We start from the raw sequence: 27,427 nt of genomic DNA, 5'->3' as shown, positions 1-27,427 counted from the left end.
AGTGAAACCAGAATGTGAAATATCTGTGCCATATTAAGTCTGCACAGAGGTTCCATCTGTATTAAATTTCATCTTCACTGTGTCTTGAAGTACATATGGATAGATGTGGGCATGAAGGTTTAAGAAAAAATACAAACGGCAAAACCACCACCTGCTACCATTTAAGCAAAGAATAAAAAAAAGATTATTTTTCTTTTGAAAAACTGTTTGAAAATTTACAAACTAAAAAATGTCTTTCACTTCAATCTTATGTTCTCGCAGATGTCAGACAGCTACTAGATATTGGACAAAATAGTGGAATACTGACTCATAAATAAAAATACTTTTTACTAAAGTAAGGGTATATAGAATACATTACTAACTTAGACTCAACTGTTATTGTCTAGCCCAATCCTAATTACCATAAGATTCAAAACCACTGGCAAGGCAGGCGGTGGTGCACCTGGTTGAGTGCATACACTGCCATGCACAAAGACCCAGCTCTGAGCTCAGATCCTCCCCCTGCAAGCGAAAAGCTTAATAAGCCAAAAACCAGGTCTGTAGGCATCTCCCTCTCCTCTACCCCCCAATTTCTCTCTGCCCTATCATGTAAAATAGAAAAGCAAACAAACAAAAAATACCGAGGGGGGGAAAAAAAAGGTTGCTAAGAGTGGTGGATTCATAGTGCCAGCACTGAGCCTCAGTTATAACCTGGCTGCAAAAAAATAAATAAATAAAATAAAACAAAATAAAAGTCACTGACAAAAGGAACTGTAGTTTTTATATGGTTCTATAATTGTATTTCATTAACTAGAAATATTTAGCTTCATAGTTAATTCAAAAAAAGGAGTTTTACTGTATCATAGGAGGAAGCCTTCAAATTTGTAGTTTATTAGTGGTAGTTAAGCCTAATGCATTATTAAATTTTACATTATCAAATAATTTTATTTCTGAATTTTACATATCAATTTCATCTTTCTGTAATTTTATCATTTTAAAATGTCCTTAGGCAGTTCGTTAAGATAGTCCAGAGAAATCGTTCCACACAAAGATTTTGGGGGCGAACATAGAATTCTTTAAGAATTTGCATATCACCCCTGCTCAGGGGCCATGCTAATCATCTCTGTATTGTTCCAGTTTTAGTATATGTGCTGCCAAATCCAGCTCTGCTTGTTGTCCTAAATAAAAGATTACTGTGTTCACAGCAAGGGACAGACACTAATATCTTAATAGTGATTCTAATTACAAGTGATTACTAGCTATTAGTGATACTAATATTACTACTGGAACTGGAACCCGAGCCTTTGGGTCAACTTTCTTTAGGTGTCTAATTATATTCAAGAGACTGTCTGAATGCTCCTTGAAAGGTCCTCTTGAGCCCTGGTAAGTTTCATTACAAGGAGTTCTCCCACCTAACCCCCCGAGGGAAGGGGTCACAATGAACTCTCCCCTGCTACCAGCTCTAATCCTTAATGTGGACTCAAGTAGATTAAAAAGAGAAAAGAGATGGGGGGAGGTAATTCAGAACTTCTTGGAGAGCTGGTTTGCTTTTCCTCTCACTTTCTTTGCAGCCTCAGCTCTAGAGATAAAAATCATAGCATCTGCATTCTAAGTTCTTTAGTACCAGTAGGGGAGAAAGCAAGCAATTATGATAAGGTTACCAAAAGGAATGGGTCCACGTGTCCAAACCACAACTTGGCTACATGAACTGGCATTTGGCCATCAGCAAGGCAGCTGGTGTATTCTTGAAGTGCAACCATGGGACAGATGCCAGGGGGTGCTGTTGCTACTGGTAGGAGAGAGGTGATGAATAACATTTTGGAAAACACTCTCCAAATACTGGGACTTGGAGGACTATAATTTGAAGAAAAAAAATGTATAAAGCTATAAATTTAGGTGGCTGAATGAAAGGGAAGGGAACAGGTTCCTACTTGATTTCATCACCACATTTTACAAACTCTGTTCCCAATGCCAGTAATCTGACTCTCAGGCTTGAGAAGATGGACAGTGTGTACTTGTTCTTAGCAGTTAACTTTTCCTTAGGGCTCATCTGAGTCTCTCTGCCCCTTTCTGTTTGAAGATTTCTTAAAATCTTAAGTTTTCTAAGTACCTTCGGTCCCCTATAGATTTGATTTAATCACTCTGAGATCTTGTTTTTCTTCTCTTGGAATACACCATGTCCCATGGGGTAGCATAGTGAGAGATAAGAAGCCTCCGGCCACTAGACTTGACAGAGTAATCTGGGCCAAACCACAGTCAACAACTTCTCAAAATAAAGCTTCTTAGGTTATCAAAATCTAAAGGCGGAAATACTTATCACAGTGTACACCCTTTTCCAAGAGTGTTTGAAGAGCTGTGCATTTATTCTGTCTTTTGAATTGAACTTTATTGTTTAAAGGAAATAAAACTTGAACTACTGAAACATCAAGATTAAAGGATACAGACTAATGGTCATAGGTACTGCAAAAAAAAAATTACATTCAGTGGTATATTATTTTCAGAGGTATTCAGATTCTTTCTTTAAAATTTTTCATTATTCATTTACTGAACAGAGATAGCCAGAAATTGAGAAGAAAGGGGAGGGAGAGAAACAGAGAGACACCTGCAGCACTGCTTCATCACTCACAAAGTCTTCCCTAGGCAGGTGGGGATCGGGGCTTTAACTCGGGTCCTTGAGCACTGTAACATGTGTGTTCAGTCAGGTGCACCACCACCCAGTCCTCAGATTTTTTTCTTTTTCTTTTCTGTGTGTGTGTGTGTGTGGGGGGGGATAAACCAGAGATTGTCTGAGGTCTGCCACATTTGCCTGGAACAATGAAAAAAAAAAAAAAACCTATATTAACTTTTAAACAATAAAACATCAGTAATGTGCAAAAGCTAATGTTTCAGAAGAACACAGTGGCATAATCCATTTAAACTTATCTAAAAGGCCGCAGTCATATATCAGAGTTGCTATACAAATGATGAAGAATTTTTTTCTGCTTTCTGGGGGACAGGCAGTGCACCACTTAACGGTATAGTATGAGCCCCTGGCATCTCATGCAGGAGGTGTTGCTTCAGCTTCAGGAACGGTGAAGCAGATCTAAAGGTGTCTATCTTTCCCCCTTTCAATTTATCTCTGTCCTATCCAATAAAATGGAAAAAAGTAGCCTCCAGGAGCAGTGAATTCATAGTGCTGGCATAGAGCCCCAGCGATAATTCTGGAGGCAAAAAAAAAAAAAAAAGAATTCTTTCTGATAATAACAGAAAAGGATGTTAATGGAAAACATTCACATCAAATTAAAAAGCTTCTGCACAGCAAAAGAAACTACCACCCAAACAAAGAGAACTCCCACAGAGTGGGAGAAGAGCTTTACATGCACCACATCAGACAAGAGGCTGATAGGCAAAATATATAAAGAGCTCACCAAACTCAGCAACAAGAAAAGAAATGACCCCAGTCAAAAATGGGGAGAGGATAAGAACAGAATATTTACCACAGAAGAGATACAAAAGGCAACAGACATATGAAAAAATGCTCCAAGTCATTGATTGTCAGAGAAAGGCAAATAAAGACAACACTAGATACCACTTCATTCTTGTGAGAATGTTATACATCAGAAAAGGTAACAGCAATGAATGCTGGAGAGGTTGTGGGGTCAAAGGAACCCTCCTGCACTGCTGGTGGGAATGTCAACTGATCCAACCCCTGTGGGGAGCAGTCTGGAGAACTCTCAGAAGGCTAGAAATGGACCTACCCTGTGACCCTGCAATTCTTCTCCTGGGGACATATCCTCAGGAACCAAACACATCCATCCAAAAAGATTTATGTATACCTATGTTCATAATCACACAATTTGTAATAACCAAAATCTGGAAGCAACCCAGGTGTCCAACAACAGATGAGTGGCTGAGCAAGCTGTGGTATATATACACAATGGAATACTACTCAGCTATTTAAAATAGTGATTTCACCTTTTTCACCCCATCTTGATGGAGCTTGAAGAAATCATGTTAAGTGAGATAAGTCAGAAACAGAAGGATGAATATAGGATGAGCTCACTCACAGGCAGAAGTTGAAAAATGGTATCACAAGAAAAAACACTGAGCAGAACTTGGACTGGAGCTGGTGTACTGCACCAAAGTAAAAGACTCTGGGATAGGTGGAGGGTTCAGGTCCTGGAACATGATGGCAGATCAGGGGTCTAGTGGGGGTTGTATTGTTATGTGGAAAACTGAGAAATGTTATGCATGTACAAACTACTGTATTTTATAATCTACTGTAAACCATTAATCCCCCAATAAAGAATTTAAAAAAAAAAAAGAAAAAGAAAAAAACATTCAAAAAGAAAAATAAGATTTAAAATTGCAGCACATATATTTTAGGGAGATGTGAAACTGTGCCCCCAAGAAAACAACAATATCATAAAACACTTCAAGGAAAAACAATCTTTAAAAAAATAGTAAAAAACCCCCACCAGATTTAATATATTATATGCATATCAGAACTTTATTAGAACAGCTGTATTGTTTTAAATTTTTATTTAATGAGTGAAAAAATGAGGGTCGGAATATTATTTGAATATATGCTGTGCTGGGGATCTGCACTCTACCTGCTGAATCACCTTCCTAGTCCGTCACCAGTTTATTTTTGAAATTTAATACCTTAATTTCATGAATAATATTTAATTTCAATAAGCGCTATTACCAATGTTTTTGGCTGAAAGACCTGAAAATACTATAAAGAAATAATCACTGCACAGAGTTTTCAAGGATATGTGCAAACAGCTTCTTTATTCTTTATTGATTGTAAAGTACATCACATAGTAAAAACATCTGGGACTCTTCTAAAATAGTGTGTGCTTATCCACATTTGTCCATCCCAGCTTGACTTACTGCTCATTGCCTGATCAAACATTGTCCTAGGAATAACTTTTTCTTTCTTTCTTTCTTTTTTCTTCTTCTTCTTTTTTTTTTAAAGCTTTCAGCCTAGTTTCCCTTAACATTTTCAAATGACAATTGCTTAACTTCTGACAAACTCCCCAAGTTTAGAGAAAGTAGCTCCTCACTGGAATAACCTAAGTAGCTTACGGAGTTGAGGATCAGGCTTATCTGTTTAATTCTATAATAAAAACAATGTCCACAATGAAAAGAAGTAACCACTAGGCAGGAGGAGAATATAACAGGAGAAAAAAAATTTTTGTTGTTGCTTAGATTAAGGATTTTCAATACAAAGTATGTCAGAGCACTCAAAGAGTTTTCTGTTGATTATCAGGTCCACTTAAATCACTAATGAAAATTTTCTCTGATACTTAATACATTAGCAGTCAACTAAGAGCTACTGAAGCAAGCAGGGTTTAGCTTTTAAAGAGAATAGCAAGGGGTAACTTCTTAAAGAAAAATGCAGTTGGCAGCAATCTTCCTCCTCCTTCCAGCATAAACGGGCTTTCTACTGCTGTAATCAAAGTGGCCTTAGAATCTGCTGCTTCTGCCCAAGAGTCTGCTGATAACCCAAACAAGCTATGATCTCTGTATGGTTGTACTCTCTGCATACATACAAAAAAAAAGTAACATGTTAAGCTTGTTGTTATGAGTTACTATAGGAACATTGATAACTATAGAAAAGGTTAAGTACCACTGTGCTCAGGGCTCAGTCTTTTTTTTCTTCTTTTTTTTTTTTTTTTGCCTCCAAGGTTATTGTTGGGGCTCGGTGCCTGCACTACCCACTGCTCTTAGAGGCTACCTTTTCCATTTTTGTTGCCCTTGTTGCACTTGTAGTTATTTTTGTTATTGTTGTCATAGCTGTTGTTGTTGGATAGGACAGAGAGCAATGGAGAGAGAAGGGCAAGACAGAGAGGGGGAGAGAAAGATAGACACCTGCAGACCTGCTTCACTGCCTGTGAAGTGACTGCTCTGCAGGTGGGGAGCTGGGGGCTCAAACCGGGATCCTTAGCCGGTCCTTGCGCTTTGTGCCACCTGTGCTTAACCCACTGCTCTACCACCCGACTCCCAGGGCTCAGTCTTTTTTTTTTTTAAGTTTTTTAAAAAAATATTTTATTTATTTTCTCTTTTGTTGTCCTTGTTGTTTTTCATTGTTGTTGTAGTTATTATTGTTATTGATGTTGTCATTGTTAGATAGTACAGAGAGAAATGGAGAGAGGAGGGGAAGACAGAGAGGGGGAGAGAAAGATAGACACCTGCAGACCTGCTTCACCGCTTATGAAGCGACTCCCCTGCAGGTGGGGAGCCGGGGGCTCGAACCAGGATCCTTATGCCGACCTTGTGCTTTGCGCCACCTGCGCTTAGCCCGCTGAGCTACAGCCCGACTCCCAGGGCTCAGTCTTTTATGGACACCAAGCTGGCACAATAAACACTATATATTTCCTATATTAAAGCCTCAGTATGTACATTTTTAAAGAAATAATTATTTGGTTTTTGTTTTTTTTACCAGAGCACTGTTCAACTCTGGTTTAAGGTTGTGTGGGGAATTGAACCTGGGACTTTGGAGCCTCAGGTATTAGAGTCTCTACATAACCATTATGCCATCTACCCCATGCTTAGAAATAATTATTCTCTGTTTAATGCACAATAGCAAAAGGAAGACAGCACTTTTCAATACTGAAGTCCTATTGCTATTGTCTTTACCCTACTCCATTTATAGCTCCAATAAATAGTTTTCAAAATACTTTAATCCTTATGTTGTAGCAAACCATCTCTTAATATGTGCATACATTCCAAAAAAAATAAATTTATATCTTAAAAAGCAGTTGGTGAAATAAGTAATCTCTGTGTGAGTTAGAGTTAATCCCTTTGTCTTTTCTATCTGAGTCTAAATTTTTCATTTGTAAAGATAAAGGCAAATTTATGGAGATGGAAAAAAAAAAGATCAGTGATTGAGGGTGTCCATAGGTAGGACATAGAGGAATTTTTAGGGCAGCGAAAAAATGATAGCATAATAATAGATACAGCCATACATACATTTGACCAAACCCACAGAATGTACAACACCAATTGTGATTCTTAATGCAAACTATAAACAATTTAGCCTAAGTATAATGTGCCAGTGTAGGTTCATCAACTGTAACAAAGGTACTGTGTCTAGAGTAAAATATTAATAATGGAAGAATTATGGAGGTTGGGAGTGAGGGAATATATGGAAAACCTTTCTGCTTTCCTTTAAATCTTGTTGTGAAACCCTCAAAGTTAATATAAAAACCAATCTTTTTTAAAAGAACATTTAAGATTTATTAATTAATGAGTAAGAGAGAGAGGAGGGGAGAGAGAACCAGAGCATTCTAGCACATGCGATGTCAGAGGCTGAATTTAGGACTTCATGCTTGACAGTCTTGTTTTATTAACTGCACCAACTGTTGGACCTCTCTCTCTCTTTCTCTCTCTCTCTCTCTCTCTCTCTCTCTCTCTCTCTCTCAACATTGCATAGAATCCAAACTCAAGGCTCTTTCAGCTGGGAGCCATATAACCACCCTGTATTGTTAAAAATTTGTTCAGTCTAAACTACAGGATGGTTTCACTAATGTGAAGACTTGTGAGAACTATGGTAGTTATCTTTGAGAGGTAGGATGCTGGGGATAAATAACTGGTGGTGGGTGTGGTGCGGAACTATACACTGTACCCTTACAATCTTGTAACATACTATTAATAACAAATATAAAAAAAAGTTTGGGGCGTCTGGTGGTAGTGCAGCGGGTTAAGCACACCTGGTGCAAAGTGCAAGGACTGGCGGAAGGATCCCGGTTGGAGCCCCGCCTCCCCCACCCGTGTCGCTTCACAGGCAAGCAGGTGAAGCAGGTCTGCAGGTGTCCATCTTTCTCTTCTCCTTTCTCTCTCCATTTCTCTCTGTCCTATCCAATAACAATGACATCAATAACAGCGATAATAATAACTACAACAACGATAAAACAACAAGGGTAACAAAAGGGAAAAAAATGGCCTCCAGGAGCAGTGGATTCGTGAGCAAGCACCGAGCCCCAGCAATAACCTTGGAGGCAATAAATAAATAAATAAAAATAAAATTTAAAAAGTTTGTTCAGTCTAGGACTTTTTAAAAAGTCCAGTGACTATTTATACAGAAGTTTTCGATAAGATTTGTTAATGACTTGTAACTTCTGTAGATTCAAATATAAAATAAGCAAGGATTAAAAACCAAGATATTTTCTGTTATATTCACATGCTTTAAGTAAGACTGTTGGATTATCTTTTTACATGTAATCAGTTCATACGAAATGAGTTCTAAAAAGCAAACATTTTTCTCCTTATCTTCAACTAATTTAAAACGATTCTAATGTTACCTCTGGGTGCCCTTTCTGAGATTTATCTTTCAGTGTTGTTCATGTACTGCTTTAGTCAGCTCCATGTCAAGAAAGAGAAGAAAGTCATTATGACTCATTCTGTAAAAAACTCCCATAAAATTATAGAGGAATCAACCATACTGCTTGATGATCACTAGCAGTCTTATCATTAGAGACAGGAAATTTTAATTTGAAAGTACTAGAACTGAGTGTGTTTCTCACACTTTGAAAATAAATAGGCTAAAGAAAATTTTAGGTCATAATGTCCAGGGCTACACTAAAATAATTGCAATAACCCCCAATTGTTATTTTGATATAGATTGGTAAAAGCTGTCTAAAAATAGTAATCCATAATGCTAAGGACTAATTATAACCACTAAAAGATTTCAAGAGAGTGGAAATACATGCAAAATCCAGTGTTATGCCAATTAACCATAGTATTTAGGTTGTATGTGTCTTTGTGTATGCATGCATGCATTGATCCATGTACACAGCATATATCACTACCTGCAATTTCCTGACAATCTAAACATTCTTTTTGTTGCCAGTTCTTTTTGTTATTGAAAATTGACACAAAATATTAGTATGCTTTTTTGTCTAGTACATTACAAATGACAAGAAGGTGGCATAGCATAAAGGAGGCCATGTTTGTCACTGCAAGACTCAGGGCTGCATCATTATTCTCTGTGGAAAGGCTGTTTGATCACTATGGACGTGTTTAGTCCAAGGTGAAATGAAGAAACAGGACGAAGCTTTAAAAATCAAGTACTTGTCACAATCACCTGTGCACCTTCTCCAGAGCACATACCCAGGCTCACACATAGCTATTTACCTCTGTAGATCTAGTGGAGGTACAGGTAGAAATGTAAATTTTTAAAAACATTTCCTGAATGGCTCTAGATAAGCATGCCTAAAAACTAGAAACAGTTATGTTTAATTCAAAGGCAAGGGCAATCCAAAATTTAGAAGAGCTCACCTGTAGCTTCTAAGAACTTGAAGTATGAGCTTACCTGTAGCTTCTAAGAACTTGAAGTATGTCTGGTCCAAAGTGAGATGTGTTATAAAGTGTAAAATACTTTACCAGACTGAGAGAGAGAGTTAGAGTGAGTGAGAGAGAGAGAATTTAAAGTTTCTTAATACTTTTATATTGACTTTATGTAGAAATGATACATTGAGTATACTGAGTTCAACAAAATATTAAAACTAATTGCACTTAGGTTGTTAAGAAAAGCTTTAAAATGTGTAGAAAATTTAATATTATATATGTGGCTTGCATTTATTTTTCTGCTGGTCAAGTCTGCAACTAAGTTTCAACAAAGTATCTTCCACAAAATAATTTTTTTTTTGTCTGTTGAAGAACTAGAAAGGACAGGACTAATAAAACAAAGGCAAAGGAAAAACAGGAAGAGTGATTTTTCTGTTCTCTTTGGCTTCTGATAGATATTTATGGAAAGGTGGCCATTTTTCATTTTGCTCTAAGTATGTTTATTAAAGAGTCAATGAAGGAGTTCCAACAGCTGAAATCCTATGATCCAATACGGGCTCCATGCCCACAGAGAATACACAGCACAGGTTTTCCTGGCATCCTTCCTGTCAGGAAACAAAGACTCATTTTTCTGGCTAGAATGAGTCATGTTATACTGAAATGTTTCTATAGATCATATTCCTTGAATTGCAATGTACCCAGAGCTGCCTGAGCTCAGTGGCTTGCGAGATCAGGAACTTTCTGTGCTGACATCCTAGGAGAGAAGGTCTATCATGGGGTGGGAAAGGAGCCTTGCAGAATAGCGTCAAGGCTATCTACACATTGTGGCAAGAGGCAGTGAGGAAGGTTGGATATGACTGCCAAAGATAGGGAGAGTAGATTAAGTGCTAGGAAGTCACTGGTGCAAGGCTGTGGAAACACCTGCACGGCTGATAGTGAAATCTGGCAAAGTCAACAGTTTTACCTTTGCTTTGTCTTTCAGTGACTATGCAAAAATGTTGGTGAAGTATATGTTCACAGAAATTGAGGGGATTAGTGCTACTAGCAATAAACTCCACTTTCTTTCTAAAGATTTATCTTATGAGAGAATAATGGAAGGGAGGGAGGATGGGAAAGAGAGAGAGAGAGAGAGAGAGAGAGAGAGAAAGAACTGATTCAGACTCCAGAGCACAGCTCAGATCTAGCATGTGTAGTACCTCAGGCATACAGGTCCTGTGCTCTACCACTGAGTTATCTCCCTAGCCCTAGACTACATTTTCTTTCCTTCCTTCTTTTCTTCCTTCCCTCCTAGGAGATCTTTCCCTCCTTTCATCCCTGCCTTCCTTCCTTTCCCCTCTCTTTCTCCCTCTCAATTTATCTGTTCTATCAAATATATAAATATTAATATAAAATAAATAGAAAAGAAAAGAAATACAAGTTCAGTCATCCAGTTACTTTTATTGTCATTTTTTAAAAAACTTCCAAGTGCAGAGTCATAGATGCTTGAAAAGCTGCTGGCTTTCCCATTAAGAAAAGGCTACAGCTGGCCTCCTAATTGGGGTATGATGAAAAGCTGGTTGTGGGGTTCCGGACAAGCTGGCAGAGTATAAGTAGGTACTCCTAGCAAATTAACAAGGAAGATTGTAGGACACAGTCATCAATTACTAGAGATAGGGTGCTTTCTCTGAGGTGTCCTCTCTGATATCACTTGTTGGTCATATGCTCTGAATAGAAGCTGGCATTTCCATTAATGTTAATGCAACGCTGAACTGAATCCTATAGGCTGAAAATGACCTACTAGTTTGGTTCAATATAGAAATAGCATGTAACCTTTTTGTTTAAAGTAGACTAGTCATACAAATAGCTTATTCAAAGCACTTTAAAATTTTTTTAAATCTTGATTCCATATGGCAGCAAGGTACACTGGGAACAGCAGTTACTTTGAAATTAATCATATTTGAGTTTATATGATTTTGCTCTTCCCTTCACATATTTGTGATTTTGGTCAACCTTATAGTTAATTAATTCATTAGTATGATAAACCTACCCATACTGGAAACAGCATGAAGTAGACTACCTAAAAACACATCATAAAAACATGACTTGAAAATTATCAGGGAGAAAATAATTGAAAGCAGAAAATTCACTATAAAAATATAGAGACAAAATTCACTCTAAAAATATTTTATAAGATAAAAAGTATTTTTGCTGAAGTAAGTAGCACCTGGCTATGAATTTTACAAACAATAATTTACAAAATCATGTGGGAATAATACTTAATCTGAATAAATTTATTTGGGTGAGTAGTATCACAGATCTTAAAGGTTTACTTTAAGAATTAAATCCTTTTTGAAAACACTTAGTATAACCTCTAGCACACGGTAGCTGTCCCATAATTTTTTTTCTTTTCTTTCTCATAAGCTTTTCTGTGATACGTCTCTCTCTGTTTTAAGCTGAGGTTCAAAAGTGGTATTTGAGAAATGCTACTGTAATCCTCACATTGAAAACATTACTTTTGTCTCAGTGAAATAAAGAACAACATTTGACACACTACAAAAACAGAATGTCAGGATTGTATTATCGAATTTTATTCTAAAAATTAGAAATAACTGTATCCTGCAAAATATATTTCCTGCAATATCCTTCATGAGATCCTATTCATCATTCACTCCTTAGTATACTCTAAAAGACTAGATAGGCCTAATTTATGGGGGGAAAAGGGGGGAGGATTGAGGGAGAAAACTACTATGGCAAGTTAGAGAGAATTATATACTGTTTACATAACTGAAAAGACATGGTCATGCAAATGAAATCCAAAAGCAATATGTAGGAGTCTGCCAGTTCTGTGAAATTAAGTTGCTCATTAGAATTCTTCAAATTCAGTAAGCGATATATTCTTTCCTTGTTGTTTATCTACTTATTGCCAGGGTTATCACTGGACCTTAGTACCTACATGATGACTTCTCCTGGTGGTTACTGTTTTTCCTTTTGATAGAGGGGGAGAGTAAGAGAGAAGAAGAGACATCTGTAGCACTGCTCCGCTGCTCATAAGGCTTCATCTCTGCATGACCCCAGGTGGGGCCTGGGGTCTTGAACCTGGGTGGTTGCACACAATAATGCCTATGCTCTATCAAATGTGCCGTTACCTGGCCCCAAGCAACTTTTTTTTTTAAAGAGTAAAATTCTATATATTTCGAAAATCACTATCCAAAAACCTAGACTTTGGAAGCACTATTTAAGAACAAAGTGATCTTAGAACATGGCAGTGTAAATGACATATAGAGATAACTGAAAATAGTTTTGGAACAAATTAATCTGAGTGACTTCCTACCTTAAATAATTAAGGGAAATTGTGGTTCTCTAATGGAAAGACGTGACATTTTTGTTCTCCTGGCATAAAATTGTCATGTTGCAAGAGGTGAGTGACTTTCAATAGAATGCAATTAGATTAATTCCAAAGGGCTGCTACAGAAGTTAGATATATAATTGGGTAGCTAAATGGCTTTTTCATTGTACAAACAGAATTTTAATAATTTCTTTAAATTTATATTTTAAAAAATCTCTTTTTCATCTAACTGGTTAGGGAATGAGTTCTTCAGGTTATCAATATTTGTGACAGCGGAGACTTTCCTATCCTATACCTGAATTGCCTATTTCTATGAAATTCAAATCAACAGTGTTAAATTTAGCCCAGATAAAATTTAAACTCTGTTGCTTCAGAAGAACACAGTGAAGGAACTATTAGTCCTATAAGGTCACTTATGATAATTTGTTATTATCACAGAATTGTGATTTTCATGTAATCCAATCTTTCCAGTCAATGGTTCACAACTGATTCTAATTTTTTTCAGTATTACCCTCAGCCCTTGTCCAATATCGAAGTCAACTAGACTAAGACTTACATATCCCCCAAGAACCTTTTTAAGTTCTAACTTGGGTAGAAAACTGACAATTCTAATCTCCTTTGCTGGGCATGATGGTGCCTATATGGTGAGTGACCACATATAAGCTTCATAAACAAATGGATCCTATTAATAGCAGCTAAAAGATCTCCAGACAGTTAAGCTATGCCATGGCACTGGGTAGCCTTCTAAAAGATAAAGATGATGTCACCATCACCTTCCAAGGATGTTCCAGGCACTGTCTCAAGAACTTTTCATATACTGGAAATCACTGAAAGGGACCTTTACAGGGGTCCTTATATATGATTATAACTGGGCCAAGGTTATAAGGCAAGTAAGTGGTGGAGCTGGGATCACACTTGGACTGTCTTGCCTTATGTTACTTCTTTCATATAAAAAACTAGCTCTATTATTATATAACCTATTCTGTTGTACAATTTATCACCCGGTCTCCCAAGTGTTGAATCTTTCTCCTTTAAATGTTTCTAGTCTTTAAGATGATACTGTGTTCTTATCTGAAGCATATAATTCCTACCTAATAAAGATTTACTGTATATTATGCATACAACATTTTTTGTTAATACTTATTAATTCTTTGACCTTCTTTTAATAGTTTCCCTTACTTGTGCTGCAGAGGACAAGAATTCCTTTTTTTCAGGTTGTCTTTCTCTCTGCCTAGAAGGATCTACTCACCAAGATATTTGCAAGTCCAGTCTACTTACATCATCTCAGTTCTCATTCAGACTCTGGATCAAACATTGCCTCTTTTAAGATCCTGATCTCAAACAGGTCACTTTTCTCACTCATCTCATTCACACTGATTTATGATGCCCAAAGTACTTAACATGTCTGCAATCATTTAATCTTTCTATATCCCTCTGTCCAATGTCCAATCCTCTCTGAGGCAGCCTATTTCAAAGCAAGTTCTCAAACACAATTTAGTGAAATAACAGGATTCAAGTTAAGCAGATGAGTGTGGCCAGGAGACAGTTTGGCAGCTAGAGTATGGGTGAAGTTGGAACCTCAATAACACATAAGAGCACCAAAACCAAAAATAAGTGGTACCCTACTGTATGGTAGAGCAGTGTTTTCTGCTATCACTCTCTCTGTATCACATTTTTTAAAAAAAGTGAGGTTAAACAAATTTCTTTAAGACTTTTCAGACTTGTGACTCTTCAAGTAAGAAAGCATAATAAGCAGCCTGTGACAAAGTTCTCTAACTACAGGAACTTTTTGCATTTTTAATGTTGCTCTTACCAGGAGAACATGCTGGGAAAGGTCATGCAGATGAATCTACTCTGTGCAGCTGCTCTGAGAAGCAGCCTTCTCCCCAAGCTTTTCTTCCCTGACTAGATAAATTTGGGAAGATCAGGAGAAACACATTAACAGTAGTGTTAGGAAGAGTGCTCTAGGTTCCCAGGGCCACAAAACAAGTCCTCAGATTAACTTATCTACAAGCCACTCAGCTGATAAACTCCCACACTTCTCTTGATAAATGAAAATAAAATTCCTACTCCTTCCTTTCTTAAATTTTTCTCCTCTGAAGACTCAAACCAAAGAAAGGTGTACATTTCCTTTAGGTATTTTTTTTAAAGGGAAGGACAACATATACAAATTCAAGAAAGACCATTTTTACTTTCAACTAATAGTACTGACTTGGATATGCCACTTCTCTTTATTATTTTCCACCCATGGGGCTTTGAGATGGACATTAGAGCTTTTAAAGTGAGGCTTATATTCCTGGAAATCATTTCTCATTTTCTCTTTTCCTTTCTCATACACTCCCAATTCTATTACACCAAAGTAAAAATATTTCCTTCCCGAACTCTCCATAGAATGCAAGAGGCTTGAGGGAGGTCAGATATTGCAACATAACATATAAAGCAAACCTCAGTCCTTTAGGCTTTCCCAGGAGTGTGCAAAATCTCCATTTTATAAATCAGGGGAATGGGACTCTGAAAGATCAAGCAATGTGCTCCATTCACCCAGGAAATAAGAAGTTCAAAATCTTATCTTTCTTTTCTCTTTCTTTCTTTCTTTCTTTTTTTTTTTTTTTGCCTCCAGGGTTATTGCTGGGACTACGAATCCACTGCTCCTGGAGGCCATTTTGTCCCTTTTGTTGCCCTTGTTGCTTATTGTTATTGTTGTTGTTGGACAGGACAGATAGAAATCAAGAGAGAAGGGGAAAACAAGGGGTGAGGGGAGAGAAAGATAGACACCTGCAGACCTGCTTCACTGCCTGTGAAGCAAGCCTCCTGCAGGTGGAGAGCCAGGAGCTAGAACCAGGATCCTTGCTCTGGTCCTTGCACTTAACCCACTGTGCTAGTACCCAGCCCCCAAGTCTTATCTTTCTTTCTGGCTCCAAAGCCCATCCACTTCCAATGACTGTGTATTCTATCTGTTCGTCTCCCAGTTTCTCTCTAGCCAAAGCACAGATACCCCGAGTCTAAACGTTGAAAAAGCAGTGAATGAAGTTCGACTAGTGCAAATGGAGGGTAATGCATCTCCTCTCTGCCTACTTTAACTTACACAGTTGCTAGGTCAGTCCCAGATAAGCATAAACTAATTTCAACAGAAGTAAACTAAATACAGTTTGAGAAACTTTAATATTCAACATTAGGTACTAAACCTAAGCTCAAAACAAAATAAGAAGATTTCTGATAATTAGTAGTACAACGATTTTCTATCCCTTTACGGGATAAAATTAGAGAAACATAAAGTTCCTTTTTCACATTTCCAATTTGGATTAAGAAATGAGTTACTTTTATCATGAGTCTGGTCCAGAATTTATTGAAGCCTCTCCTATCTTTCTTTTTCATATATATATCACATTGCTGTTCTAGAAGAACATGCAGCAATGGGCTCTAGATGCAATAGATTTATAAAAGCTTAGGTTACAGAAATCCTGCCTAACAGCATTACCTGTTAAAACAAGAATATAATTACAGTGGTAAAAGCCTGAAACTTTGGAGTTATTTCTGGAGTTTGCAAAAAAGAAGGCATTCATGTAATTTGAGCACTACCATCTGTATCTTACAATACTGATATAGGTTCTGTTTTCATGGGGAGAAAGAAAAAATCCAAAAATGTCACCTTCTCTGAAGCACCTATACCTCTCAAATTTATCTCCCTCTGCATGTCTGGGCAACCAAAAAAATTCAATTTTGATTTGAATCAATGTGATATTTACACAGCAGGAATGACTAGAGATAATGTTCAGGAAGCAAAAAAATGTCCAAATATGGAAGGGGCTGAGAAATTAGGCCACTACTATAATATCACAGTACCACAATGAAACATCAATCTTTATACTACTTAACAATATTGATTGTCCCACCTTCAAACCCCAAGTTCTCTTAAGAATATTGTGTGGGAAGGAGCCAGGTGGTGGCGTACTGAGAGAGTCAAGCACACATTTCAGCATACGCAAGGATCTAGATTTGAGCCCCCTTTCCCCACTTGCAGGGAAGATGCTTCACAAGCAGTGAAGCAGGTCTGCAAGTGTCTATTTTTCTCTCTCCTTTTCTATCTCTACTTTCCTCTCATTTTCTCTCTGTCCTGTCAAGTAAAAATAAATAAAACAGAAAGAGAAGAAAGGGGGGGAAAAAAAAAGGAAAAATGGCCACCAGGTGCTGTGGATTCGTAGTGCCTACACCCAGTCCCAGTGATAACCCTGGTGACCCAAAAAACAAACAAACAAAAAATCATGTGGGACACATAAAATACTTTCATTTTAAGCACAAAGATAGTCCAACTTCAGACTCTCTTAATTATTAAACAAGAAACCAATGCGATTTTATGTAATATAATGTAGTGCATTGTCCAAGAGTTTATCATATTAATTAGGAAGTTATCAAATAACTATAAGTATCTCAATCACAACTGAAAGCAACTTTAGTTAGCAGTTGGGGGCTGTTAGTAATTTCTAATTTAAAAAGCAGTTACTTTTTTGACTGCATAACATTAATAAGAGGCACATTTTAATAATGAGTCTTCTCTTTTTCACCATTATAAAATTACACACAGCATTTCTGAAAGTGCTTTTGGATTCTTCCCCAGATCTAGTGTCTGTCTACTATCTAGAAGACTACACATCTGATGGGCCTAGACTTCGAATAAATCCCTCTCTCCATTGTTATTGGTCATTCCTATCAGGAACAACAACACAATAGAACCCTTTGTGGGCCCCCATAGGACCTTGCCATCAACTTGGATCAACAATGGTAGAGAATATCCCATCCTCTGAAGGGAGGCTGGACAATATACTCTATGCTACACCTGAGGAAGATGGGTCCTGACACTGGGGCAGCTTGGAATGTTTCTACTTATGACCACAGAATGTGTGCTCAGATCTACAGAGGTCACATAGGCTCCTAAGCTAATTATGGGCCCCAGATCGCATCAAATCGATGGAGTTTACAGTCAACAATATTTATACACCTTTACCATATTTGGGAGCTACTCTCTTTCCTGATCCAGCTTTCTGGTCCTTCTGCCAGCCATGACATCACCTCCCCAGACAATAATTAGGATCCACCTGCATATCAGATTTCAGGCTCAGGCAAAAACACAAACAAACAGAAAACACTAGTATAGCAACAGGCCCTTTGAAATATAACTAAAATAGGCCTACTCGATATCTACAAAATGGAGGGCCCCCCAACTCTTCATCTGCACTATTCCAACCTTTAGGTCCATGATTGGTCAACAGTTTGTTTGGCTTTGTATGTTAACTCTCTTTTCAACCACCAAGTTCCAGATGCTAGCATGATGCTGACCAGACTTCCCTGGACAGACAACCCCACCAATGTGTCCTGGAGCTCTGCTTCCCCAGAGTCCTTCCTTACTAGGGAAAGATCCATGCTGGGAGTATGGATCTACCTGTCAATGCTCATGTTCAGCGGGGAAGCAATTACAGAAGCCAGACCTTCAACCTTCTGCATTCCATAATGACCTTGGATCCATACTCCCAGAGGGTTATAGAATAGGAAAGCTATCAGGGGAGGGGATGAGATACACAGTTCTAGTGGTGGGGATTGTGTGGAGTTGTACCCCTCTTATCTTATGGTTTATAAATAAAAAAAATTAAATAAAAAAAAAGACCACATCTGAGTAATGCAAGTATAAGTTTCATTATCTCATCCAAGACATCACCTTATTTGAAGACCTGTTTAAGATGAACAAGATTCATAGTGGATATGGAATGAAATATGAACTCTCAAAGATAATTATAAAGACTGTCCAGATTTACCAAGATGAGGAAAACCCAGTTCCTATGAGAGATAATTTACCTTCACGATCTAACTTGCTTACTGAAAAACAACAATAACAATTTTTTTTTCTTGTTGCATCAGGTAATGAAGGTACTAGAAGTGGACCAGGGGTGTTATGCCACTTTTGTTCTTTTCCAAAATGATTTTAAGAACCTGAATACATTATCAAGTTTACTTTCAAAAAGACAAAGAGCCAACTCATGCATTTTAAAGTCTTCTGGCAGGGAAAGGCATTAGATTTAAAAACTGTTCCTAACATGAAATTCACTACAGTGTTCACCTAGAACTAGACCAAATCAGATTCCCTTCAATCTTGGAAAGATAGTTCTGTTTAATAGATCATTTCAGAACTCTTTAGTCTCAAGCTAAACAGATGAAAATAACCAGTGTTTAAGAAACTTGTGAATAATATTTCATTAAGTGCGACACTCCATTTCCAATCCCAAAAGAAGACCAGGTATTTTGGTACTGAAATTAAAGGAGGGAAATGGCTTTATAAATGTTTTGTGTGTAAAACCAAATTTTATAAACAAATTGGGTCTTTATTATACTCCAGCAACTTAATCACTGATCTGCATTGAAATTTAACTAAGGAAATACACACCAGAAGTTCTCATGTTTACAAAAGCTTTCACTGATCTCAATAGCAACAAAAGATAGAGAGGTGATGTTTCCAAGATTCAATCTGAATGTTCCTATAGCTAAAACTTCAGATAAGGTTTATCTTGGGAGTTGGTCCCTGCACAATTCCACTGCTCCCATTGGCCTTCTTTTTTTTTTTTTTTCCCCTGTCTGTTTAGAGAGAGAGAGAGACAGAGAGAGAGAGAGAGAGAAAGAGGAAGAGAGAGAGAGACAGAAGGGAAAGAGGGAGAAACGAGGAAAGACAGGAGAGACAACTGCAGTACTGTTCCACTGCTCACGAAACTCCCCTCCTCCATGTGGGGACAGAGAACTTGAACCCTGGTCATTATGCATGACAATGCATTGCAATCTACAGAGTGTGCCATGGGTTGGACCCCAAAACAAACTCTGAATTAAAAGCCCTCCAAAAAAATTGCTTAGATTCAAACCCAGATTATCAGTTTCATTATCAGTAAACATTTTCCCCTTGTTTCTGAACATAATGAATTGTTATATTTACATCTGAAGTCACAGTATATTACTGCAGTTGTGAAAAGTGTTGGCAAAAAAGTTCGCAACAGCTTGCCAAACATTTTTTTAAGCTGCAATATGGGGTAAAATAACCCTCAGGCAATAAGACAGGCTTTCCAAGTTGATAAGTAACTTGTCTACTCGAAATCTAAATGGCTCCATTAAAGCAACCTAAGGCATGTATAAAACATGCCTTTATAAATACTGTATATTAGCATGTTTCATTAAATCTGACAGTAAAAACGCCAATTAGTTTACATCATTCATCTCCTTAATTGTCTATTATCTTTTAATTTTTAAGTGCTCTGTACCCTAAGCAAATGCAGTAAAACAAATAGTAAAGTCATGAAGCAATTAGTTAAACCATTATAAAATATTTAATTGGCTCCTAGACTACCAAAAGGACTTTAAATTCATTTATAAATATGATTGTTGAAGACTAAAGTCAAATTGCTTGCCATAGATAACTATGTACTTACCTACACAGCATGTGAATAAGATTTATGTTAATCAAAATCACAGTAAACACAGCAATGAAGTATCAGTATTGTTAATAATTTGACAACTAATTTTTTTTTTGTCAGAGCTGTGGCCTTGCACATGAACAACTTCACCAGGCTGATTTTGCATTCAGATACTAAAACACAGAGAAAGAAAGAGCAAGAGATATTGAGAGACATTATAGTACTGAATTTTCCTCAGGTACCATAGCAACTATCTTGTGGTACAGAAGCTCAAACCTTGGCATGGAAAGGCACACACCCTACCTGGTAAGCTATCTCTCTAGCCCAACAACTGAACACCTTTTTATTATTATTATTATTATCTTTATTTATTGGATAGAGACAGCCAAAAATCGAGAGGGAAGGGGGTGATAGAGAGGGAGAGACAGAGAGACACCTGCAGCCCTGTTTTACCACTCGAAAAGCTTTCCCCCTGTAGGTGGGTACTGGGAGATTTGAACCCAGGTCCTTGTGCATTGCAACATGTGCACTCAACCTTGCCCCACAACTGAATACCTTTAGCCTCCAAAATTAAAAAAAAAAAAGGAATTGTCTCTCTCCTTCCTCTGTCTCTCTTTACACACACACACCCATACTTCTTTTGTTTGTGTGGCATAATCATCTATTTTACAAGTCACTCACTTATTTCCAACTTAAGTAAAATTCAACCTCTTAGAAATTTCTTTACAGGCTGGATTAAAATGATAGTTTTTTTCTAAACTAGGAGAAAAAAAAGCTTTGGGATTTTGGTTAAAGCAAAAATGAAATGCTCATTAGTAACACTAACTAAAATTCCCTTGTTCCTATTGTGTCTTTTTTTTTTTACATTATCATTAAATTTATTTATTTTTAATTTTTATTTATTTATTTATTTGGATACAGACAGAGACACCTGTAGCACTGCTTCACCACTAGAGTAGCTTCCCCACTGCAGGTGAAGACTGAGGACTTAATTTTGGGTCCTTGCACACGGTAACACATGCACTCAACCAAGTGTACCACTCCCCCACCATTAAATTTACACAGAAGTTTCTACATAATGTATACCAATGTCACTGTACATGTCACACTGAATAAATATTATCATAAACAAAAACAGACATTTAAAAAAATACAGAAAAACAAAATTTACCCAGTATAAAAACATGCTTCATCTTCCTTGATGGACATGATTCTGATGCTTATGGAGGTGACCCTACTGTGTCCACAGATATTTTCTGTACTATCTCCAGTGAACACCACTACATGATAAAACAACTCCAGGGCCAAGAATAGAACTGATCGTGATCTAGCTTGGACACCACTATCCCAACTAGTTGTGTTCATTTAGCCAAAGATAAGGACAGAGAACTGAGGACAGAATGTGGCTTATGGTGTTAAAAGGCCCATCTGAATTTAGAATGTTATACAGAGGAAAACGTTAATAACTAGCACAAATGGAAACACTGGGAAAGGCTCAGGCAGGTACATTTTAATTTTTCCCCTACAATTTCATTCTGATGTCTTTCAGAGTAGTGATGACAATTCAAGAACTTTAAGACTGCTCATGTTAAAGTTACATTACATACCTCCTTCTGGTGGCTTAACAGGTAGGGAGGGCATCTCTCATTGTTTTGATGGGCCCTATACCTCAAGGCAACCTTTCATAAACAGGGAAGTCCCCACACAGAAACTACACATTGTGCTATAATAGGACTTATATAAAAACTGGGATATGTATGTCTATTTGGAGTTGAAGTGAAAACAAAATGAACTTCTGGACTTGTAGTGGCAAGTATCGCAGCAATATGGTTTAAGTATACAAACTTACATTAGGCAAGGTAGGAAGGAGCATGACTATCGAAGTCAAAATTCTGAAGCAGTAGCCAGAAAGGTGGCTCAGCAGATACAGCTGATGCCTTCCTTGTATATGTGAAATCCTGGGTCTGATCCCCAGCACTGTACATGATAGAATAATGCTCTCATCAGTCCATCTCTCTCATAAAGTAAATAAATCTCCCAGAATTTTGAAACAAGGTCAGCCTATGAAGCAAAAGCAAGGGCGCTTTGGGGACAGCTGAATATCACTTAAGACACAATGGGTCAACATTACAGATCATTATTTTATTCTTTTCCATTAAATTGTTATTCTTACCTGCTACCCCTCCACTGATCCATAACTACACCACTTTCCAGGTACGATTCATTCTATTTATTATTTATTCTAGGAACTATTCATTCTACACAACATAAAATGTTAGTTTCTTCATGTTAGCCTTGCACCACAAAAGAGGTTGTTACTTCCCCAAGGACAGAAGTGGGATTAGTCATCTTTGCATCCTCAAGAACAAAAAGCAAGTACCTAAAACATCTCGCTCAACAGTTTGATGAGTCACAGACACTAAAAATGAGCAAACTCAGGAACAGCTCAAAGGAATATTTTCATAACCAGTTTCTAAGCAAAAGAGAGGAAATTCTAAGTTGCCTGCTTAACCTATGAGGGTGGAAGAGAGATTGTTCTATCATGTTAAAATGGCTGTGCTACAAAACAGGACACAAAATTTGATGAACTGGTTTACTTGGTATGCAACTAGCAGTAAGAAAAGTCTATTCTTTTTCATAACAAGAAGTCAAACCCATATTCCATCTAGTCCAGATCTGCCTCTGCTAGTTCATATTTTATATGAACTGTTCAAAGGAAGAGTGTATATCCAGAACTATGTCAGTTGGTAAACTATTGTCGCCCAGTTCCAAGTCCAACCTTCTATATTAGTCTTTGTGGTCTGGATCTCTGCAAACATTTCTCCTTTGCCAACTGTCTCCCTACTGGACTTTACAGTTATCAGAGGAAGTTGTCAGAGGGAGATGGAAAGGCTGACAGGAGACGTGTTCTTCACTTGCTGTCAAAAGTGATGGGGAACCATGACAGTTGGAGTGGTTCTAGTCTCTAGCATTTATCCAACCCACCTCCCATCTACCAAAATAGCCTCATAACATTTCAGATATAACTGGTACCTGACCCCCCCCCCCCAGTAGTCAACCCCATTATGCCAAGCCCTCCTGTGAGCTTCTAAATCCTCACAATCTCACTCTCTTCCTCTCACCATCTCCCACTGCACTCTTTGGCCCAGGGGTGATAGCTCTTAGAATTACTCTGGGCTTTTTCAATATTCCCATTCTCCTTTGTCAGTGCTCCAACATACCTTGCCAACTGCTGCTATGTTAATCTGCCTATTTTTACTTTTGCCAGCTCCTCCAATGACTCCATAAATCCTTCCATGGCTTTCTGACTGCCAACAGCAAAAAGGTCAGAATGATTTTGTGGTGACACATCTTTACTCACCTGAATTTTTTTCCCTCTTTTATTTATTTATTTATTTATTTATACCTCCTGGGTTATCGCTGGGGCTCAGTGCCTGCACTATAAATGCACTGCCCCTGCAGCCATTTTTTCTTTTTTTTTGGATAGGACAGAGGGAAAACAAGAGAGGAAGGGGAGAAAAAGGTAGACACCAGCAAGCCTGCTTCACCACTTTCAGAATGACCCTCTACAGGTGGAGCCCCGGGGACTGGAACTGGGATCCTTGTGTAGGTCCTTGAGCTTAGTACTATGTGTGCTTAAACTGGTGCACCACTGCCCAGCGCCCTTCACCTGAAATTTCTACATGTCCTCCACTTTTTTTTGACAGTAGATAAAACATCAAATGCAAAAAGTAGGGATTGTTTCAGTTGGCAAATAAAAAGAAACCACTGAATCTATAAGCATTCACACAAACAAACAAAAGAGCATACTTTTCTCAAGCTATCATAACGTAAGGTGATAAAAAGTTATTGAACCCCAAAGTCAAACAGCATTATTTGGTGATAATGGGTATATAGGAGAAACTTGATATATGTTCCTTATTGATGTGAGTTTAAAAGACTAATCTGATAAACTAAATCAACAGTAGCCAATTAGCAGAGAAATAAACAAATTTTGTATTTGGGTAAGATGACTAAATTTATAACAAATACCAAGAGTATGCTGTACTTTCTAGGGAAAGAGAAGCTAGGCTCAGTGGCTTCTGATCCTTGCTTTTATAACAATATTGTTCAAAACCTTAAATATTTTGTGACAAAGACTATCATCCTTCTCAATATCTTTTCTGCCCTTCTCCCTTATTAATTACTCCCTAATTTCTGATTTTTAGCTATGTACATGTCCACCCAGAATAACAGTATGTTTCTAATTTCCCTCAGAGTGACTATATTTTGGGAATGTGAGTCTAGCTGAAAGTGTTATGTACAGGTGGAAGAAAAGAAGCTTTCCTTTCTGTTTCTCCTTTCCTACTGCTAAAATGCACACAGGGTGGTGAAAGCTCAACTCCATAGATGAAAGTAGCTCTGGGGAGAAAAAAAATAAGACAGAACTTGGGAAAGTTGCCAAATCAGCTTGGGTATTTAAGCAGGAGGAAAACATCAACTCTTTTGATTTCTAATATAGTTCCAGGTATAGTCATCAAATTTATATTCTAATTGATGTAAGCCCAAATATCTAGTCACCACTCCCTAACATTCACAGAGCCAACAGAGTCAAATAACAGTGGACCCTTTGGGTTTTTGAGATGGATAGAACTAATCTGCTTGCCAACAGGTACCATTTAAAAACTTCCAGAAGTCTTTTGTGCACACCGAGCACGAAGTGAAAATGTTCAAGACAGATGATGTTCATTTTGTTAGAAGTCCCTTGGAGCAAAGGAAGAATATCCATGATTACTACAGGGAGTTTCCAAAAGAAAAGGTGGTACTTGGAGTACAAACATTATTAGACCCATATTTTAAGACGTTTCAATCTTGCCTATGAGAAAAAAATTATATCCACACAACATACATGATTTTTCTTTTAATTTTTTGTACCTAAAAAATGTTTATAAAAGTATTTATGTGGTTTGGGGGAGGATTGTTATGATTGCTTCAAGATGGAATGAATTTCCAGTAACTGAAACACAATTCATTGACAAATATATACCTATTCTTATATGAATAGCAATCTAATAGGAGCTATAATCAATCCATTTGTCTCACAACCAAAGTCAAAGACCCACTTATATTGGGATTCTCTAATTAAAAAAAAAAAAAAAAAAAACCTCCTCTAACTATAATAACTTAACTGCTCAGACAGTGGAGTAAGATAGTCAAGCAGGAGCTACCCTAAGAAATTATTTGTTTAGGGGCCAGGTGGTGGCACACCTGGTTGAGTGCATATGTTACAATGTGCAAGGACCCGAATTCAAGCCGCCGACCCCCACCTGCAGGGGGAAAGCTTTGCAAGTGGTGAAGCAGTGCTGCAGGTGTCTCTCTGACCCTCTTCCTCTCTATCTCCCCCCTTCCCACTTGATTTCTGGCTGTCTCTATGCAATAAATAAGAAAAGGTAAAAAAAATTTTAAAAAAGAAATTATTTGTTTAAAGAATATTTTTAAGAGAGAGACTGGAGTGCTACTCAGCTCTGGTTTATGGTGGTGGCCTCAGATATGCAAATACTGTGCTCAATACTTTATGCTCTCTCTCAGCCATTTAGAAACCAACTTTAACTGACCAGTTGGTTTTTTTTTTTTCTGTAATTGTGCAATATCACCTATGAGAATTTACAATAGCAATGATACCAATTTTGATTTAAATAACAAAGCAAGATCAGCCTTGGAAAGTAATATAGAGAGCAAAAAGCTAGTGTCTGTGTTTCAAAATAATAGCTCACCTTAGAAGGCACCAGCTTTGCCATGTCTGACACCCAGGTTTGAGTTCCCAGCACACCCCATGTGAGTACTGTGGCACTGGTGGGAAGTTTCAGTGCTGTGCTGTTCCTCCCTGTCTCTCTCCCTACTCTCTCCCTACCTGAAAAAATTGGTCCTGAGTAGTGAGGTCCCAGCAATGGCTGAGGACACACACACACACACACACACACACACACACACACCCCTGAGGAGACTGATCAGTTGTAGAGAACAGAATTTGCTTACATGAAGTCCTAAGTTGAGTTCCCAACAATACTATCCACCAGAACTGAATGTTGCTCTGTTATCTCACTCCCTTACAAAAATAAGTAAGTTTTTAAAAGAATTAAATGCAGCTTTCACAAGGGTCATAACCAGGAAACAATGAGAATCTGTCAATTGAACAAAAGCCTCTAGAACAGCTCCAATTCCTCTTTTCACTGACAAGAAGACCAGAAGCTAATCTTCAGAAGATTAAAAAGGAGGGGTTACCTTTAAGGATCTCCAGAACTACCTGGGGAAGGAGCAATATGCTAAAGTGACAGTCATTTGTAACCTTACACCACAAGGAGAAAACTTTTTGAGACTAGAGGTTCCATTGTGGATTAAGGTGGCTAAAGAAAGTTCCACAGAAGAGGCAGGAACTTGGACAGATCCTGGAGGACAGAGAGATGCAGACAGCTGGATGATGACATGCTAACAAAAGCACAGAAGCCTGGGCCAGTAGCTAGTACTCAGCAAGCCCAGGAAGCTGAATCCTCCCCCTGGAGACATGTGTACACCGCCAGAGCACCAACCTGGGCACCACCCCCACCTCCAATTCCACTCTTCCTAAACTGCTGTCAGCACACTACAGTTCTTAAAAGACTGAGCATGTGTCATGGCAGTTTATAAAGAAGGAAATAAGCCTAAAATCTTATTTTCAGGTGAGACTGAGTGTGTTCACAATGGTATGGCCATAGAAATTTTTATTTTCTATAGAATTTTTTAGAGCTCTTACTGTGTACCAATGTGCATGGTGTATCTCAGAGATGATAACATGTGCAATGACTGCTCTACCATAGTGGCCCAAGGATCTTTCATGATTTTTGTTGTTGATTTTTTTTTTTTTTAAATGTGGGACCAGAGATCAAACCCAGGGTTTCCCATAGGCATACTACCACTGAGTCAGCTCCCTGGTGCAAATTCTCCTTTTTCTATTTTTAAAATGATACAGAATCAATGAGGAAGGAGAGAGAGCGAGAGACTGTGCAAGAGCGAGAGTGCAAAGTACCACTTCACCATTTATAGAGCTCCTCTAGCTGTTCACCCATGTGGTTCCAGGGACCAAACCCCAAGTTTCATGCATGAGAGGCAGGTGCCCTACTAAAAAGCCACATCAGTGGTCCCAATAACCCTTTAAAGTAATTTCTATTAATAAATCTTGGTTCATGAAATATGGTTCCAGAACTGCTATTGAATTTTGAGAGGGTGGGTTCTGTATTTAGCCTGGGTTTGAAGTCTGCATCTACTACCTACAATGCCAAGTGACCACAGGCGAGACTTTTTAACTTCTCTAAGCCACAAATGTCCTCATCTGTAAAATGTCAGGAGATCAAATTGAAAATGTCAACATGCCTAGCAGAGGAGATAGTAA

The 27,427-nt window shown here is 37.8% G+C and overlaps 1 protein-coding gene and 1 non-coding gene across 4 annotated transcripts in view; both read right to left on the bottom strand.

The window, feature by feature from the left end:
- The window catches only part of GALNT7 (polypeptide N-acetylgalactosaminyltransferase 7), a 178,081-nt gene that overhangs the window by 131,883 nt on the left and 18,771 nt on the right, over positions 1-27,427 (bottom strand). The gene's annotated exons all lie outside the window — the stretch shown is intronic.
- Positions 1,040-1,146, bottom strand: LOC132537282 (U6 spliceosomal RNA). Its single transcript, XR_009548741.1, has one exon. It is a non-coding gene; the product is annotated as a U6 spliceosomal RNA (small nuclear RNA).

The sequence above is a fragment of the Erinaceus europaeus genome, chromosome 2, assembly GCF_950295315.1.
Source record: "Erinaceus europaeus chromosome 2, mEriEur2.1, whole genome shotgun sequence".
NCBI classification, from domain to species: domain Eukaryota; kingdom Metazoa; phylum Chordata; class Mammalia; order Eulipotyphla; family Erinaceidae; genus Erinaceus; species Erinaceus europaeus.
This window is presented reverse-complemented; position numbering and strand designations above follow the sequence as displayed.